We start from the raw sequence: 19,633 nt of genomic DNA, 5'->3' as shown, positions 1-19,633 counted from the left end.
TTTGGCTGTGTTGGGTCTTCGTTTCTGTGCGAGGGCTTTCTCTAGTTGTGGCAAGCGGGGGCCACTCTTCATCGCGGTGCGCGGGCCTCTCACTATCGTGGCCTCTCTTGTTGCGGAGCACAGGCTCCAGACGCGCAGGCTCAGTAGTTGTGGCTCACGGGCCTAGTTGCTCCGCGGCATGTGGGATCCTCCCAGACCAAGGCTCAAACCCGCGTCCCCTGCATTAGCAGGCAGATTCTCAACCACTGCGCCACCAGGGAAGCCCCAAGAGGCTTATTCTTATTAGAAAGAAATTATTCCAATTCCAAAGTTATGTGGCTGTACCCTTTTTCTCCTGCTGGTTGAAATTCTTTATTGTCTTTAATGGAGTCCTAATGACCCAGACAGTGGTCCAGTTTTGGTTCCCTGGCTTACAACTGCTCAAGTAACATTCTTAGCTGTGGAATAAATATGGACTGTCAACTTATTTTAAATGTCAGCCTTTTACAATATGTATGGATATATGATATTTCTTGATCATTTAATTCAGGTAAAATAAGTTGTAACAGAGAGTCGATATGGTGCTTCCAAGTGGCAACAATGGATATGAAAGGAGGAGATGAGGTGCCCCACCTTCAGCACCCAAGGGAGACACACACACACACACACACACACACACACACACAACACACACACACACAACACACACACACACAGGTCTTCCTGCCCTACCATTTACCAGATTCATATGAAAACAAAATAAACAAGGCACACCTTTGCAGAGTCAGCTTCTTTTTGTGACCAGTAGGCAAAATGGTGTGAAGGTGAAACACCTGGGCCTTGGAGTCAGGCACACCTGGTTTGGATCCCAAGCCCACAGTTAGAGCTGAGTGGCCTTGGGCAGGTTACCCACCCCCTCTCCCCAGCCTCAGGGTCATCGACTGTTAGCTGACAGTAGTGACGGTAACTAGAGGCTGAAGGAGACGACGCACGAGGCTCGGCGTGGGGCCTGGTGAGCAGTAACTCTCAATTGTAAGCATAATTATGCGACTGCTTCCCCTTTAGGCCAACTGCTACCTAGAACTGTGGCGGCCCCTGCCCTCCACTTTAAAAAGCTTTTATTTGCAGAAAGAGAGGACAACTCCTGTTCTCTTGTGATTGGTCAGTCCCTCAGGTGCTGGCTGATGGGGTTCGCAGATGACGGGATGGCTTCCCCTCTTCTTTGAGCTTTCATTAAATAATACCTTCCTTATTAGCTCAAGAGGATGTGGCTCACAGTCGCTGCCAATCCCCCCAGAACCCTCCTGTAGGGTTCTGTAAGGAAGCCAAGGGTCTTGTAGCTGAGAAGCTGCAGAACACTTCCCTCTGAGTGTTGAGAGATCTGAGGGCAAGAACAAAATAGGCCTTGTGCTTTCCAGGTCCACACACTTATTATTCTCTTGTTTGGTCCAAGAGCATCTCTGTAAGGTAGGAGAACTGGGTTTTTTTTTTTTTACCCTCCCCACCTTTACAGAGGGGGCAACTGAGGCTTAGAAGTTCTGCAAGGCAAAACGGAAGCTGAATCTAGGCCACCTAACCCTCCAGGTCAGCGCTCTCTGCACCCGGCTGCCGTCACCAGAGCATTGGAGGCTGAGAGAGGAGTGACACAGGGGCTAGTGTCCCTGGCGGGTGGGGCTGTCCCTGGCACGACTCACGGAGCAGCATCTCTGCAGTTAGAGGGACCTCCCCACCGGGCCCTTCCTGTCCAGGCCCGCCCTGCAGGCTGCTCAGCGCACCTGCCACCCTCCTCCCTCCCAGCTCCTCAAGGCGAGATCAGGGGACCAGCCCCTCCTCTGCCAGGGCAGGATGTGAAGACCTCCACAAGGCAAATCACATCCATTTGATATTGAATAAAAGGCTGCTACGGTGTGTGAAGTGACAATTCCCTGGTGGGTGATGTCATGCTGTTTTGTCTGTCTCCATGAACGGTGGGGATCCAATTTCAGTTGTGAAGAAAATAGTCTGGGGAAAAAAGTTACTTCGTTTGGAAAATTTCAAGAAGCCATAAATACAGTTTGATGAAAGTGCAGTCACAGGCAGACAATGGCTTTGGGATGGAAGAAGAGCTCCCAAGAGGCTGGGTCCTTCACCCGCCACTGCCATCAGCAGCCCTGCTTCCCTGGTGCTTCTGGCAAAATCCCCAGCAATCCCCTCTCTGCTGAGCAGACCCCATAACCCAGCGGCGAGCTGCCTGGGGACGTGTTTTCCCTGGTCTCCATCCTAAATTGCCTCCTGCCCAGTCCATCCCTGGAGTAGCTGGCACAATGGGGCCCGCTTCCCTCTCGTAAATGGTTGACCTGCATTTCTGAGTTGCTGTTAAAGCAAATTAAAAATAATATTTTGTTGTTTTCCTTTCTTACACACTTTCTAGCCTTGCAATCTCTTGCGAATCCTTTTTGCTTTTCATATTCTTCTCTATTTTTTTCCCCTACAGTTGGCACAGTGAGTGAGAGAGAGAGAAAACAGAGGATGAAATTCTATTTTGCTTTTCATGAGAAACTAAAGAGTATAATTCCCAGTCCAGATCCCCAGCCCTGAGTCAGGAAGGAATGACCACTGCCAGGCAAGACCAGAGGCACATTGCTTACATCCAGGGGCAAGTTTTCAAGAAATGCATCTCTCTCTCTCTCTCTTCAATTATATAAAAACAATAAGGCAAGATTACAGAATTTTGGAAGACAGGAGACAGTCTCCCCAACTCAACCCCTCCTTCCATCCTTGTGTCTACCTGGTGCCAGGTCCCTAGGTCACTGAGCCCCTCATACTGTCTTCCCTGTCACCCCAACCTCCAGTTTTGGGGTATCCTCCGCCTGGGGCCTGGCCTCCACGGTACTCCCAGGCTCTGGGAGCTAGTCTTTCCTGACCCTTGCTCACAGCCTCACATCTCCATCCCTGAATCAGTTACCAGCAGCACCCACCGGCCCCTTGTGCTCGTGCTGGTTACAGGAGCCCTTCCCTTTGGCCTAAGGTCTCACCAGCACAGGTCTGCCAGCCTGGGTGCCCACAGTGGCGGCCTACCACTGCCATCCTGCAGGTGTGAGCCGGAAGCCGCCTCAGCTTTGACACTGCCCCAGGCACAGCAGGCGCCCGCCAGGCCACAGGGTCAGGGCAGGGGCTCAGGGACAGGGCGTGGAGCCGGCCCTCCTTTACCTCCCAATCCCCTCCGGCTCCACCCGGTTCCTGGACACGTGGGACTTCAATAAACATCTGAGGAACCACGGGGGAGACCGTGTGTGTCTCTGGGAGGGCTTCCAGCCCCTCAGGCAAAGCATAGCCAGATGATAGAAAAATAAAAACAAAGCCAAGCTTCTTTAAAAGTCCCCATTAACCCAATTAGTCAAATCCTGAAGGGGCCTTTGTCTTAATGGAATTCTACTCTATCTCAATATGACTTGAAATAAAGGAACCATCAGTTTGCATTTAGGAAGTGTGGGTTTTCAAGCTCACGGGATTTGACTTCTAGACATGAGTAGTTTTTCCTCATAGATCAGGCTGTCCCATAGAAATACAATGCAAGCCACCGAAGGAATTTTAAGTCTTCTAGTAGCCACATTTCTAAAAGGTAATAAGAAATGGGTGAACTTAATTTTTAAAGTATATTCTATTTAACCCAATACATCTAAAATAGTAAGATGGAATCAATATTTAAAAATCCTAATGAGCTATGTTACATTCTTTTTTGTACTAAGTCTTTGCAATTGTACCCTTCCAACACACCTCAGTCTGGACCGGCCATGTTTCAAATGCTCAGTATCCACATGGGGCTAGGGGCTACTATTGCTGAACAGTGCAGTTACAGACAAATGTCACCTATCCTGGGAAGGTTCCCTTGAGATATGACCCTAGGAAGTGGGCACTGGCTCTGAGAACACAGCTGCAGCCCAGCAAACCAGAGGCCCTACTCTGAGATCTTAGGACACAACCCAAATCAGGAGGAGTCCAAAGCCTCCCCCAATTTTCGCAGTCCTGACATGGGGTGGGATCCCTCCAGATTCATCTTTTCTCTGTAGTCTCTTGTTTCAGCCTCGTCAGATATGGGTTGATAGGCCAGGAGTGGGACGTTTTCTCCTTCTGGAGAAACTTCATTAATTTACTCAAGTACTTACTGGGCAGCTTCTACGTGCCAGGCACTGTTCTAGGACTTGGGATACAGCAGTGAACAAAATAGATTCCTGCCCTTGAGTAGACAGACAATAAAAAGTAAAATAAGTAGGCAGATCGAAGGGTATATTAGAAAGTCATAAGTGCTATGGAAACAAAGGAAAAAATAGAGCAAGGTAAGGAAATAAGTGCCGGGGATGGGGCAGGTTGCAGTATTAAATTTCATGGTCAGAGTAGGTCTCCTTGAGAAGGTGAGTTTTGAGCAAGTCTGTATGCAAAGATTTGAAGGAGGAAGGAAGTTGGCCACTAGAGCATCCAGACAGAACAACTAGAGCAAAGACCCTCAGGTGGGCAGGAACATAACCTGACACTATTGTTCGGGAAACAGCAAAAAGACCAGTGTGTCTGGGGAGGAATGGCAAGAGGGAGAGTATTAGGAGATGAAATCACAGGGACAAGGTGGTGAGGGGCTAGATCATGCAGGGCCTTGCAGATCATTGCAAGGACATTGGCTTTTCTGAGAAAATCATTATAGAGTTTTGAATAGCATTGCTCTGACTTAAATTTCAACAGGGCCACTCTGGTTGCTGTGTTGGGAATAGAGTGGAGGAGGGCAGGAGCAGAAGCAGGAGGGCTAGTTAGGAGTCTTATTTCAACAATCCAGGTGGAAGATGATGGTGCTTGGACCAGGATAGTGGCAGTGAACATAATGAAGAATAGCTAATGTTTTCAAGGAAGAGCCGATGGGAGAAAGAATAGTCAAGGATGACTCCTGGGTTCTTTTTCTTTTTTGGTTGCACTGGGTCTTAGTTGCGGCAGGCAGGCTCCTTAGTTGCTGCTCACAGGCTCCTTAGTTGTGGCACGTGGGCTCCTTAGTTGTGGCATGTGAACTCTTAGTTGCGGCATGCATGTGAGATCTCGTTCCCTGACCAGGGATTGAACGTAGGCCCCCTGCATTGCGAGCATGGAGTTTTATCCACTGTGCCACCAGGGAAGTCCCGACTCCTGGGACTTTTGATTTGAGCAGATGGTAAGATGTCAGGGCTATCGACAGAGATAGGAAAGGCTGCACGTGGGCAGGTTTGTGGGAGAAGACCAGAAATTCAATTTTGAACGTGTTGAATTTGACATGTCTGTTCAACATCCAAACAGAAATAGCAAGTAGGCAGTTGGAATTATGAGTCTAGAATTTGGGAAAGAGATCAGGGCTGGAGATACAGATTTGAGAGTTTCCAGCATATGGGTGGAATTTAAAGCCTTGCCTCAATGAAGTCATCTGAGAAGTGAGTACAAAAAAGAGTATTCCGAGACACTCCAACATTAAGATGTTGGGAAGATAAGGAGAACCAGCAAAGGGGACTGAGGAGTAGTGAGGAGGAAAACCAAGAGACTATTGTGTCCTGGAAGCCAAAGGAAGAAAGTGCTTCAAGGAAAAAGGTGAGAACTGTATAGAATGCTCCTGACAGGTCAAGTAAGATGTGACTGAGAAATGAGATTTGGCCATTGGATTTAGCAACATAGAGGTCACTGCATTCTTGATGAGAGCAGTTTCCAAGGCACGACGGGAACAAAAGCCTGACTGGTGTAGACTTAGGATAGAATATGTGGGACAGAATTGGAGACAGTGAGTGCAGACAACTCCTTCAGGAGTCTTGCAGAAGGGTAGCTGGCAGGGTAAGTGAGGTCAAGAGAAAGCTTCTTTTAAAAATCAACTTTAGGCAATTCCCTGGCGGTCCAGTGGTTAGGACTCGGTGCTTTCACTGCTGGGGCCCAGGTTCGGTCCCTGGTCGGGGAACTAAGATCCTGCGAGCTGTGCAGCGTGGCCAAAAAATAAATATTGAGGCATAATTTACATTTAACACATTTGAAGTATACAGTTCAATGAGTTTTGACAAATATATACATCCATGTGACCACCACAACAAACAAGGTGTATAACACTTTGATCATCCCCCCCCAAAATTCCCTCGTGCCCCTTCATGGTCCTTGTCACCGTAACTATCCCCAGCACCACTGATCTGCTTTTTGTCACTGAGATTAGTTCTGCCTTTTCTAGAATTTCATCTGTTAAATCATACGTGAGGTACTCCTGTGTCTAGCTTCATTTGCTCAACATATTTTTGAGACATAGCTCCATCTTTCATATTGTTAAGTGGTATTCCATTGTATGGATATATCACACTTGATTACCCATTCACTTGTTGGACATTTGAATTGTTTCCAGTTTTTGGCTATTATGATTGTTTTGGCTATGAACATTTGTATACAAGTCTTAGTTTAGACATAAATTTCACTTTTCTTGGAGAGATATCTAGGAGTAGAATTGCTGGGTCATATCATAATGTATATTTAATTTTATCAATTACCAAAATGTTTTCCAAAATGACTACATAATTTTACATTTTAACCAGCGATGTATGAGTTCCAGTTGCTCCACAGAGTTACCAAACACTTGATACTGTCAGTCTTTAAATTGTAGAGGAAGTTTGGTTTGTTTGTTTGCAGAGAGTTCTGGTATACTGTTGGCCCAGCTTCCCCTAATGTTACCATCTTACAAAGCCATGGTATATTTGTCAAAACTAAGAAATTAACATTGGTATGATACTAACAGCCCAACTACAAACTCTAATCAGATTTCACCAATTTTATCACTCGTGTCCTTTTTCTGTTGGACACCACATTGCATTTAGTCAGCATGTCTCAGTCTTCTCCCATCTGTGATCATTTCTCCGTATTCTCTTATTTTTCATGACCCTGACAGTTTTAAAGAGTACCGGTCAGGTATTTTATAGAGTGTCCCTCATTTTGAGTTTGTCTAAGGTTTTCTTATGATTCAACTGGGGTTATGGGTTTTAAGGAAGAACACCCCAGGGGTGAAGTGCCCTTTTCATTAGATCATACCGGGGGGTACATGGTAACCACATGGCTTATCACTGGTGGTGATGTTACCTTCATCACTTGGTGAAGATGGTGTCCACCAGGTTTCTTTCCTATAAAGTTACTATTTTCCCCTATCCATATTCTACTCTTTGGAAGCCAGTCACTAAATGCAGCCCACCCTCAAGGAGAGGGGGTTTAAGCTCCACCTCCTGGAGGGGGGAGTAGCTACATGTATTATTTGGAATTCTTCTGTAGAAGAGACTTTCCTTCTTTTTTGTTAATTTATTATTTATTATCAGTTACTAATATTTATTAATTTGTTGAATCATTTATTTAAAGAGAAAGCTTTCTTTATAAAAGATGGGGAAAATAACAGCCTATCTGTAGGCTGATAACAGTGATCCTGTAGAGAGCAAAATATTGTTAAGAGTATCTTTGGCTTCTTCAGTAAGTGTTGAAAAATTTTTTCACTCTTAGAGTCTCTGCCATTGCTCATAATAATTTCACTTTTACCCACAGTTAATTTCCTTAGGCTCTACTGGAGGTCAGGCCACCTTCTGAGATCAGGGCAGTTTTCCCAGATGACCCTGCGCTGGCTGAGAGCTCCACGGAACCAGGCGTCAGGTCTGGTCATCCAGCAGAGCCCCTTGGTGCTTGTGGGAGGGGTGGCGCCTCTCCCAGGCTCCTCAGCCGACAGGAGCGCAGTGCAGCAGGGAATTCCAGGGCTGGGGAAGAGCCCGAGTTTTCCTGTGGGTAGGAAAGAGCGGGACATCTGTCACGGAGAGCTGTGGCAGCTGGAGCCCTCTGCAGGGGACTGTGAGGGAGGATTCTAGGAGAAGGAAACAGCAGATGGAGCCCCTTGGCTCCAACTCAGAATCCAGAACAGTGGGCCCTGTGTGTCTTCTTTCCCCTCATTGGAAGGATGGAGCTCTGGGAACAACGGCCAGGGCTCCGAGCTCTGGCTGGGGGCTCAGGGAAAAGGAAAATCTGAGCACCCCAGGGCAGGGGATGAGATGGGCATGAGCTTGAAGGCTCAGGTTAGAAACTCAGTGGGAGAAGAGACAGCCCGGGAGAGAGAGGCCCGGGACAGGCCCTTGGTCACTGCCAGCCAGCTCACCAGCCCCGCCTCTGCAATCCCTGCCGTCAGAGAGCTCTCATCCGGTTCCAGCTGGGGAACTCCAGGCCCACACGCCTGGGACTGCGGGGTGCAGGGGTGGTGGAGAGAGTGGTTGGGACAAAGGTGACATATCCTGGGCGGCAGAAATGATCTCCAGGTGTGTATTTTGCAGAGGCTAGCGGTATGGTGTCTGCATAGATGTGTGTATCTGTAGATGAATCAATCCACACCCTGCCGTGACACCAGCACTGTCACCATTGAAAGAAAGGTGGTAAATTCCCTCTCATTCAGAGAATACCTCTCTTTTCAACCAGCGGCCCACGGGTTTCTCATCAAGATAGTAATTCATTGTGCAGGGAAGAAAACTTACCATGTGGAAATTCCCACTTCCTCCCGAGAACAGCGCATGCACTGTGAACCTCGGTAAGAATCCACCCCACTGCCCCCATGCCTCCGAGGGCAGCTTTGCTTTTTGGAAGACTGCAGCCACCCTAGGTCTTATCCAAAGTCTCAGCCCAAGTCTGAAAAATGCCTGGGACATACCTAGGAGCCAGTCTCCCGAGCACCAATAACCTGATTGATTGGAGCAGGTATCTAAGGTGTTTTCTGCTCTGCATCTCCTTCTTCTGACAGCAGCACTTTGGCTTTCCTTGGGGAGCGCTCTTCAACCTTCTCTGTTCCTATGCTTCTGTAGCGGCGCATGGCCCAGGCCCCAGGGGTGGACACAGAACCCAGGCTGGGCCAGTCAGAGGCAACTTTGGCAGGCACTGCTAGACTCGAGTTAGGGCACAGCCTGCCCGAGAGTGGAGCTGATGCTGAGGGAAGGGAGGCCGAGAGGAGGGCAGAGTCCTGAGAGCATCCTCGGAGCTCCGGCTCCAGCTGGTCTTTTCATTAGAGAACCAAGCAAGTTCCTCTCCATCTTTCCCTCCCCCTCTCCTTCCTTCCTCCCTCCTTTCCTTCCCTCCCTCCCTGCCTTCCTCCTCCTCCTCATTCTTCTCCTTCTCTCTCTCTCCTACTTATTTTGGCACAGTCCAGTTTGAGTTTGGTTTTTGCCTCTTGCACTAAAATTGTTCCAAAAAATGCTCTGATGGCATTTCCACCTCCTGTGGCCACAGAAGCCCCTCTCCCGCCTTCGACACTGAGAAAGGCTTACGCTCAGGTGCCATGAGGCTACTGAACCATCCCAGCCCACAGCCCCTTTTGTCCCCTACAGTGGGAAGTGAGAACATATTTTTAAATTGAATACACGTACCTTTCTATTATACAAATAATACAAAAATTTATTTTTTTAATTAGAGAAGAGGGGGAGAATTAGTCATAATCCAGCCACTGTGAGCATTTTAGTCTATTTCCTTACAAAGGTTCCCCCAGACACACTTTCATAGTTACAGCCCCAGCACACACACAGTCTATGCTGCTGTTATCATGGCCATCATCATCATACAGGTATTGCCATTAGCATTTCTCTCTTTACGTGGTTTTTCAAAGTCTATTTTTATCGGCTTCCCTTCAGTTGTTGTAAGATTGGAAAGTAAGCAAATCACAATGTAAACCCACTTGTTTAGGTGAGAGCCATTAACTATAATTAACCATTCTTTTATTGTTCCTGGGAACCTGGGTTTCATCACCTAGAGTTTTATACTGATGCCTGGGTCGCACCCCTAGAGATTCTGATTCGGAAGGACCCAGGGTGGGTTCCAAGAATCTGTATTTCCAAGCAGCTGCCAGGTGATACCAGTGCTCAGGCCTCAGCGTGTGGAACTCACCTGGGGCTAAAATGCATTTGCTATTCAGGTGATTCATAAGTAGATTCAAGCATGAGAAGCCCAGGTATAGATGAGTCCCAACTTTCAGGCTGAGTCATTTACTAAACACTAACTCATGCACCTGTGGTCCTTCAGAAGCCTACGATTTCTTGGGGGCCAAGTTTCCAAGGCGGGTATGACCTAGAGCTTCACGCCTAAAGCTTCTGGGATCCCCCAGTTTCACAGACGCTGAAAAGGGGAAACATGAGTGAAGGGTTTCTTTCATTGTTCTTCTCTAACCTTCGCCCAGTTGGTTAGAGGTTAAGGGGAAGGCGGTGGGAGATTGGAGCCTTCAGTTCACTTTCATATTTATTTAGTGTTGGGGACTATTCAGGGGATGCGATGATGAATAAAACATGGTTCCAGCCTGTAGGAGCTGATGACCAATGGAAAGATGAACACAAAATAAATAAATGCCGTGTAACCTGAGAAAGAGTGAGGGTCGAGCGAGGCAGGGTTCCCTGGCAGCACAGAGAAAGGCACTTGGGCTGCCTCAGGGGGTCGGGAGGCTGAGCTGAGTAAGAGTTAGCAGTTGACCACGTGAAGGGAGGGGGGAAGGGCACCGTGGCTGATGGAACAGCAAAGCCAAAGAGGTAGGAAGCATCGTGGTGCTGTTAGGTGCGGGGTGGTGAGAAATGGGGCTGGAGGACGAGGTGGGGCGAGGCCCAGACAACCTCAGCTGGAGGGCGGTTTGGAACCTCTCATGTTTCTGGTCCTTGAGCCCGAGAACCCAGCGTGGAGCTAGCACGGGACCGTTTGAGGATTTTCAACCAGTCCACTAAGTGGAATGACGTGGTTCTCTGCTCAAAATTTCACCTCGAAGGCAACACATTTGGTCGACCGTTCCCTGAGCTCCTGCACACACCCAGGCACCACAAGGCCCCGTCAATAGCTTCTGTAGCGGGAACCCCATGTCCGTCTAAGGACCAGGTATTGGATTGGCTTGCTAGTAATAGAGAACCAAATAACAGTGGCTTAATCGAAATACAGGCATATTTTCTCTAGAAAGCAGTCCAGGGTTCGCAGAGGGGCCCTGTGGTCAAACTCAAGTACTTCTGCCGTTGGAATCCACTGTCCTTGACTGCCTTGCTACTCAAAGCGTGGCCTGATGCCCAACAGCGTCGGCATTGCTGGGAACGGGTTAGAAACACAGATGTGGCCTACTCTATAGCTCAGAACCACAGTCTGCCTTGTAACTAATCCCCAGGTGATTTACCTGAATACCTGTCGTTGAACAAGTTGGCCTAATCACTTACTGCAACCCCAGTCCCCAGATGGCTCACCCTGGACACTTGGACTTTGGTTAGGGGAATTTGGGGAGGGTCCAAGAAAGCAGGGGTTTGCTCTGGATTGGGTGCTGCCAGGAAACGGGGCAATTCTATGGTCAAGTATCTTAGCAAGTCTTATCTGTAAGGAGGGCAGACCAGATCAAAGCTAAAGTTACAAGTGGTAAAGAAGCAGCTGTTATTCATATTAGCCAGGAGAGGGAGGTGTTCCGTATTTTGTGGTTGTTTTTGTCTGTGTTTGGATAAAATTATGAAGTGGTCCATTTGACTCACTTTATTACAGTCACAGAATAACCTTGTCTGACATTGGTATTCTGTGAGATTGTTTATGTCTAACAAGAGACATCTAGGGACTTCCCTGGTGGCGCAGTGGCTAAGAATCTGCCTGACAATGCAGGGGACACAGGTTCAAGCCCTGGTCCGGGAAGATCCCACATGCCGCAGAGCAACTAAGCCCATGCGCCACAGCTACTGAGCCTGCACTCTAGAGCCCGTGAGCCACAACTACTGAGCCTACACTCTAGAGCCCGTGAGCCACAACTACTGAGCCCACATGCCACAACTACTGAAGCCCACGTGCCTAGAGCCTGTGCTCCGCAACAAGAGAAGCCACTGCAATGAAAAGCCCACGTGCCACAACAAAGAGTAGCCCCTGCTCGCCGCAACTAGAGAAAGCCTGCGCGCAGCAATGAAAACCCAATGCAGCCAAAGATAAATAAATAAAATAAATAAATTTAAAAAAAAAAAAAACCATCTAGACCAGGTTCTAACAAAACTAAGGCTTAGCTGAAAGTGTCAGGCCAGTTTTCAGATGTCAGGGGCTGGCTTTTTCTTTCTCGACTTCAGAGATTGAGAGCCAATGTTTTTGTTTGTGGCTTCCTTTTTCAAAGTTGCCTCATAGTCCAATATGGTTGCTAGAGCTCCAGCTGTCACATTAGTGGGGCAGAAACAGGGGAGGGGAGGGTGGAGAGACATTTCCCATCTCCCTTAAAGAGGTTTTTAGGAAGCCCTACCCAACCCCTTGCATTTATACCTCATTGGCTGTCCCTAGTTTCAAGAGAATTGGGAAATACAGTATTTTAGCTGGGTGTGTGGCTTCCCCTCCCCAGTCAGGTACTTTCAGTAAAGTGGAAGGGGAGATTGGGTATAGAGTTGGCACTGGCAGTCTCTCTCTCAGAAAGGGAAGCCTGGGCTGTGGAATGGGGAAATTCTAGGGCCTGGAGGGTGACAAGATTTTATCTTCTCCTCCTTATCAATATTTAACATTCCTGCTACTGGTTGGCCGGAACCTTCACATTAAAGAAGAATAAGCCTGTCTCTAGGGTCGGCAAGAAATTCTTGTAAAGTAGAATTTGCTTCTCAGGTTTTCCATACCACTCGCTGGAAGAGCGGGAGGGGTGTAAACATACAAGTTGGAACTCCCCCCGCCGCCACAGGTGGGAGAGCTGTTGGAACCAGAAAGGAGATCTCGGAGAAGAGTTCTGCTCTAGCCCATCCTTAGGAAGGATGAGCAGTGGGAAGAAGACAGCTGGAAACAAGTTATCGGAGCTGAGGAGAAGGAAGCATGCCTTCTTTTTTATTTCATAAACCAGCACAAGAGCGGGCATCCCAAAGGTCAGCCGCCTGCATACACAGTGGTGTCCTAGTAATGCCCACTCACAGTGACGCACCCCACCTCCACCACACATGTAACCACCAGCTCAGGTAGAACTCCACTCCCTTCAGAGAGTCCCCAGTCATTTTCCGGAAGCCCCCAAAGGGACTCCTCACCCGTGTCCCTTTGTAGTGCCAGTTGCCAGGTTTATTGCCTCATTTAACAGAAGTTTACTGCATGCCTTCGAGACACCAGGCCCTGTGCTAATGATGTCATATGAATGATTCAGGTGTCAACGAGAGAGACACATCACAGACGGTAGAGGGCTGACAGCTTACTGAGGGAAGACACAGAATAATCTAAAAAATATACCCTCATAAATTATGGAAACACTGTGATTAAAAAAAATCTGACAGTGACCAACAGGAGATGGGGTGTTCCTTAAAAATACCCCAAGCATCCGTGTGTGTTCCCGCTTTGGGGCACAACTTCTTTCTGCAGGAAGGAGCTTCCCCCTACACACGCCTGTGACTCAGTCCTCACTTCCTTCAGGTCTTTGTCCAAATGTCACCTTCTCGATGCCGCCTTCCCCGGCACCCACCCCCAGCCCCTGACTCCCTAGTTCCCGTCCCTGCTCTATATTCTCTCTAGTTTTACCACCTACCATCTAACATCTTATACACTGGTTTATTGATCGTCTCCCCTCCCCTCCACTAAAACTTCCTTCTAAGAGATGAGGGTTTTTGTCTATTTTGTCACTGCCCCCAGGGTCTAAAAACAGTACGTGATAGGCCTTCAGTGAATGTGTCTTGGATGAACGAATGAGAGAGTAAACGAATGCGTAGCACGGGAAGGGACCGCCAGGGAGGGTCCCTGGGCCTACGATGGGGAGTTTGTCTTTTCCTCCTTGGGAAGCTGATGAAGCAAGGGCAAAAGTGATTTGGTTTGTGTTTTATCACTGCTCCTCTGGCTCTTTTGGGCAGAATGGCTTGGAAAAAGCCAAGGTGGAAATGGGTGCGGGGGTCAAGGTGGGCAGCCATGGCAGTGGCTGAGGCAAAGAAAACGGCCCTTGGATAAGACGGCTGGACGTGGCGCTGGAGGAAACCGGTTAGATCAAGGGACCGTTTGGCGGTGGGTGGGACAAGACTGTGCTGAATGGGACGGGTATGGGAGAGGAGTGGAAATGGGAGGGAGAACAGGTGGGGGCAAGTCAGGAGTCTCCCTTGGGAGGTGTTTTCCCTCTCCTGCTCTGCCCACCCCCCCCCTCCCCCGTCAACATCTGCAGCCTGCGAAGGGGCGTGGCCAGAATCTCAGCGCAGCCGCCAGGATGGTGCCCGTCGGGGGGGTCCTACAGCCGTTCAGGTGTGCGTGAAAATGTTGCCTTGTCACATCCGTGAACCAAGAATGTTGCACTGTGGCCGTCAAGCCGGCAGCCAGCCGCCCCCAGCTGTGCACCCTGAGGGGATTCACGGTGGCGAAAAGCAGGATACCGGCCCTAGATCGCTAAGGTGCACATCAAAGGCACGATTTCAGTGAGCCCAGACTCTTGCAGCTTCGCATACATTAGGAAAGCGCTACATTCATTAACTTGAGATGTCTGGTTTTCTCTAATTAACAGTAATCTCGATGTTCTGACTACCTAGTTTTTGTTGCAAAAACTCCTATATACCCTGGCTCCTCCCTTACCCCTTGGGAGCAGTCCCTCGGGGCTATCCAGAGAGGCTGTCTTCCAGGCTTAAGTCCTCAGTTGTGTCTGCCAAATAAAACATAATTCTCAACTTTTAGGTTGAGCTTTTGCTTTCAGGCTGGGCCTTGACCCCTGCTGAGGCAGCCATGCTAGGTTCCGCGCAGGGCGGGGCTCTGCCCATCCCCCCACCTCTCTGACCCTCACCCCTCTAAGGCCCAGGGCCTCAGCCCAAACCCTGTCCCCTCCCTCTTTCCTCTGCAGCGTCCCTGCTCCAACCCAACCTACCTGGCTCCACTGACGAGAAAGACCTGCTTTACACGCCAGTGTCCCAGGGACAGACGCCTGGCCCATCCACTTGGGAGCCATCCAGATAACTCTCAGCCTCCAAGGCAACCGCCAGCCAACACTGAAGACGGTGCAGGAGTCAGAAGGAGCAGGGAGAACTTGCCAGGGCACCAGGGCCTCCCCAGAGCCAGGAACCCACAGGTGACACACACTCCAAGGGCCCAGCCTCCTCCCGGGGATCTGTCCCCCGTTCCAGGGGGACCAGAAGAGGCCTCTGACGAGCCCCCGCGCCACAGAGCTGAGTCCGGTCTCAAGGTGTGCACCTTCTCACTTTCTCCACTTTCCTTCCTGGCCCTGCCTTCCGTTCCCCAGAGACGCTCCCGTCCCATCCCCACTCCACCTCCTTCCCCTCCTTTGTCTGTGTTCTCCTCCGGGCTCTTTGGCCTCTGTATCCTTATTTCAGAGTTTGGGGCTGTGTGTTTCATCTCCTGCTTCTTAATTCCTCCAGGCTGGAGGGTGTGTGTTACACTACTACAGAGTGGAGCTGGCAAGCACAGACTGCAGCTGATGGGCCTGCGTGCAAGTCCAACCTGCTGCACTGTGGCCTTGGGCAAGGAAATTAACTTCTCTGTGCCTCCCTGAGAAGTGAGGACGCTAATGCCTACTTGAGAGGCTCCTGGGAGGGTTAAATGAAACCCCGTTTGCAAAGCACCCATCCTGGTATCTGGTGTGCGGTAGGGACACAGCTATTATTCTAGGGTGACAATACTCGATAGCACACCAGGCATTCAGCAGGTGCACAGTGAGTGCTCGGTGGCCAGATGGGCTGAATCTGAGTCTTTGGTTGCCTCACGGGGCTTAGGCACTAGAGCATTTGTTTCCATTTTTCTCTGGACCTGTCTCATATCTGCAGGCTGACCTCTCATTTCCTCAGAGCCTGAGCCAGCAAAGACACAGCAGGTCAAGTTCACAGATAAGTGTAAAAACTGACACTGGCCCCTCTCAAGGGGTGGAGAGAATCTTTCTCACAAAAGTTTTCGCTATTCATCCCACGTTTTTTCTCCCTAAAAGCATCCCTAAAGCAAGAGCAGGCTTTGAGGCAAACTTCTGCCTCAAAGACAGATTTTAGAGACATTCTTTGAAGATCTTTCTGGTCCCATGTGACCTGTTGCAGTGACTGAGGCCCTAATAAAGAGCAATGGGCATCTCCATAGCAGATGGTCATCATGACACCTCCCTGATCGACCCTGACCTGGGCTCCAGGTCCCGGACCAGCCCCAGGCATATTTTATATCCATATGCCTCCTGTCATCCCCATGATAACCCCATTCTACAGGTGAGGAAACTGAGGCTTGGCAAGGTCACACAGCTGGTAGATAGCAGAACCAAGCAGTGCACTCTGTTTGACCTGTCCCAGCCCACACTCCTGCCATGGGGCCACTCCCTTTTGTAATGGGGTGAGCACTGGCCTAGAATCTGAGGATTCAGCTCTGAGCCAGTGACGCACGCGCCCCCTGGAACCTCAGCTTCATTACTTTCTAAACGGGGGGAGGAAAGGCCACCCTCCCACTGCCCAGGTGAGGGTTCCGGGTGGGGGCAGGAAGACAGTAGAGTGAAAATAAATTTCTTTTTAATTTATAACTAACCAGATTTTCTCTTGCAGCAATTTATATCTGTTTCCCCTAATTCAGGCAACTGTGAATATGAGAAAAGCATTCAGCCGTTTGAAGAGTGCTATTTAACTCATTACAAAGAACAATTCTTCTGAACCTCTGAAAATTTTCTGGAAGTCACATGTCATTTTCACTTTCACCTATTAAAACTGAAGCTTACATTCAGCGTTTTAAAAAGCGTCCCGGTGCAGAGGCAGCCAGCAGCTGGCGGCACAGGCTGGGTCTCGGGCCCGAGCCAGAGGTCATCCCTCCCTGGGAGCACAGACCATCTCAGCAAGTTGCCGTCTTAGGCTCAGACCTGAACTTATTTTGAGAGAAAGACCTGAAAAAGGTCACAATGAACCAACAGAAAATCTTCAACGTCTGTCATTATCTCGATTCACTGTGGGCTTGGGAGTGGCCTGCACACATTCCAGGAGCCCAGCAGGAAAAAGCTGGGCCGTGAGGAAATGGAGTTCCTGGGCTGGAGTGGAGCCCAAGGCCTGTATGAGATCCCTTCACACATCTGCTTCCCTCATAAGGGATCCCTAACTCCCAGGCTCTGCCAGGTAGAAACCAAACTAGCTCTGGGCCAGGAGCCAGAGCAAGGGCTTACCTGGTAGGAACATCTGCTAAGCTCTGAACCAAATGCAAAAGCTGCTATTTTAATGATCATAAATTCCTACAGCAGGTTCCCCCAGTACCCTGGCTACCATGTTAATGGAATCATTTTTCAATTTACTGGGTACAGAGGAGACCCAGTGCACAGGGCCGAGCAGAGGGTCTGTGTGTGTGTGTGTGTGTGTGTGTGTGTGTGTGTGTGTGTGTACACGCCTGCATTTTCAGGAGTAAGGATATTTGCATAACACAGATATCGCTGCAGATACCAGATAAACAGGAAGTTTCAGAACAGATGCTGTTTCCTTTCGCTGTGAATCAGCAGCCTCTTTCTTCTCATACAGAAATAGTGAAAATCACAGGGTATGGCTCTGCAATGTGCAGTACAGGAGAAAGAGCACAAAGGTTCCCAGTCCCCTTTTTTGGTGGTGGGCTTCCCTGGACACCCAGCCCTGCGAATGCTCCTCAGGCCCGCACTCTCCACCTGCCTGGCTTCCTACAGCGCTTCAGGAGATGCTTGGATGCCAGCCCTAAACGCATTAGCCAGTGTCCAGCCGCACGACATTCGTTTGACCAGTGCTTGGAAGAAGCCCAGCCAGGAGGGTGAGGGAGCCCCTACCTCCTGGTTCCTGGCCCCAGGTTTGTGTCACAGAGAGGCCATGCGGCGTAAGGAGCACGCCCTGGACTTGGCACCAGAATCCCTGGGTTCAGACCCCTGCTCCAGCCAGAGAGACCTTGGGCCACCCGCTTTCCCCTCTGAGGCTGGGTTTCCTTATCAGTTCCGTGGGGCTGATAATGGCCCCCTGCAGGTTGGGGGCTGTAATACACGTGAAAAGCAGGGAATATAAAGCAGCAAATAAAAAGCACACACTTTGGAGTCAGATGTCTGAGTTCAAAACCCAGCTTCATTGTGTTCTGGCTATGAGACTTGGGGCAAATTACTGAACTTTTCAAAGTCCATTTGCTCATCTGTGACATGGAGATAATAAGAATAGTCTAACGGAAGCCTCGTACACTGTTGGTGGGAATGTAAATTGGTGCAGCCACTATGGAAAACAGTATGGAAGTTCCAGAAAAAACTAAATATAGAACTAGCATATGATCCAGCAATCCCACTCCTGGATACGTATCTGGAAAAAACAAAAACACTAATTCGAAACATTACATGCACCCCAATGTTCATAGCAGCATTGTTTACAATAACCAAGACATGGAAGCAACCCAAGTGCGCATCAACAAATGATTGGATTAAGAAGCTGTGGTATATATATACACAATGGAATAATACTCAGCCAAAAAAAAAAAGAAATACTGCCATTTGCAGTAACGTGGATGGACCTAGAGAATATTATGCTTAGTGAAATGTCAGAGAAAACAAATACTGCATGATATCACTTACATGTAGAATCTAAAAAAAGATACAAACGAATGTATATGCAAAGCAGAACAGACTCACAGATACAGAAAACAAACTTGCAGTTACCAAAGGGGAGAGGGAAGGTGAGAGGGACAAATTAAGGGTATGGGATGAACAGATACAAACTACTATGTATAAAATAGGTAAGAAACAAAGATGTACTGTACAGCACAAGGAACTATAGCCATTATCTATATTGTAATAACTTATAAGGGAGTATAATCTGCAAAAATACTGAATCACTGTGCTGTACACCTGAAACTAACAATATTGTAAATCAACTATAATTCAGTTGGAAAAAAAAAGAATAATCTACCTGACAGTCTATTGAGAGGGTGAAATGACATATCACTTAGCACCCAGCACAGTGTCTGGCTCACAGGAAACTCTCAACTGTGTGAATCAGTTTTCCCACTGCCTTCTCCCCCTCCTCCTTCCTCCGTCCTCCTTCCGCCTGCCTCATCCAACACTGAAAGACCCGTGAGGTAGGGACCACTGCTGAACTTCACCAGTGACTGTGCCCAGCACCTGGCTTGGCATGTAATAAGGCTTAACAAATCAGTTGAATAAAAGAACGGATGTTCCTGGTTCATAGCAGGTGCTGAGGAAATATAGAATATGTATGTATGAAAGCCACCGCATCATGCTCTAGTTTTGAAGTCCCTAAAAGGGGGCCAGTATAATGATTACAGGCATCGTGGGCTTATACAACAGTCAGATCTGATGTGTCCTTTAACTTCTCTCAGCCTCACTTTCCTGATCTGTAAAATGGGCACAGTAGTAGTAACTCACCCATGCTGAGTTGTTTTAGGGTTAAATGAGATAATACATGCAAAATACTTAACATAGCGCTCTGCACATAATAAGCATGTAGAGGAATGTGTCGGAGAAATCCCAGCTTCAGGACCCTAGAGGAAGATGATTCAAAGACTTGACTTTTTTCCCAAGAGGACAAGCCTTGGGCCTGGCATCCCTCTTGCCTCATTTCTCTTGGTTCCCTCCTTCCCAGCAGTATCCCTCTTCCTCCTTAGGCCTGGTGATCTTTTCTTGTTGAAGAGTTGGTACTTCTGAAGCCCTGCTCCCACCACCCCTGTGGGATTTCTGCACAGGACAGCGAGCTACGCCTCACTGACCCCACTCTGCTGCTCTGTGCATGTGTGTGTGGGTGCATGG

The 19,633-nt window shown here is 48.7% G+C and overlaps 1 protein-coding gene across 3 annotated transcripts in view; it reads left to right on the top strand.

Annotated features, from left to right (window-relative positions):
- The window catches only part of ANKRD46 (ankyrin repeat domain 46), a 62,671-nt gene extending 44,319 nt beyond the window's left edge, over window positions 1-18,352 (top strand). For all 3 annotated transcript variants that reach the window (XR_014255348.1, XR_014255349.1, XR_014255350.1), the window contains exons 6-7: window positions 14,750-15,088; window positions 15,282-18,352. The gene's annotated coding sequence lies outside the window, so the exon portion shown is untranslated. The remainder of the gene's footprint in view (window positions 1-14,749; window positions 15,089-15,281) is intronic.
- The last annotated feature ends 1,281 nt before the right edge of the window (window positions 18,353-19,633 follow it).

Source organism: Balaenoptera physalus (genome assembly GCF_965194825.1).
Source record: "Balaenoptera physalus genome assembly, chromosome: 17".
In the NCBI taxonomy this organism is placed as follows: Eukaryota; Metazoa; Chordata; class Mammalia; order Artiodactyla; family Balaenopteridae; genus Balaenoptera; species Balaenoptera physalus.
This window is presented reverse-complemented; position numbering and strand designations above follow the sequence as displayed.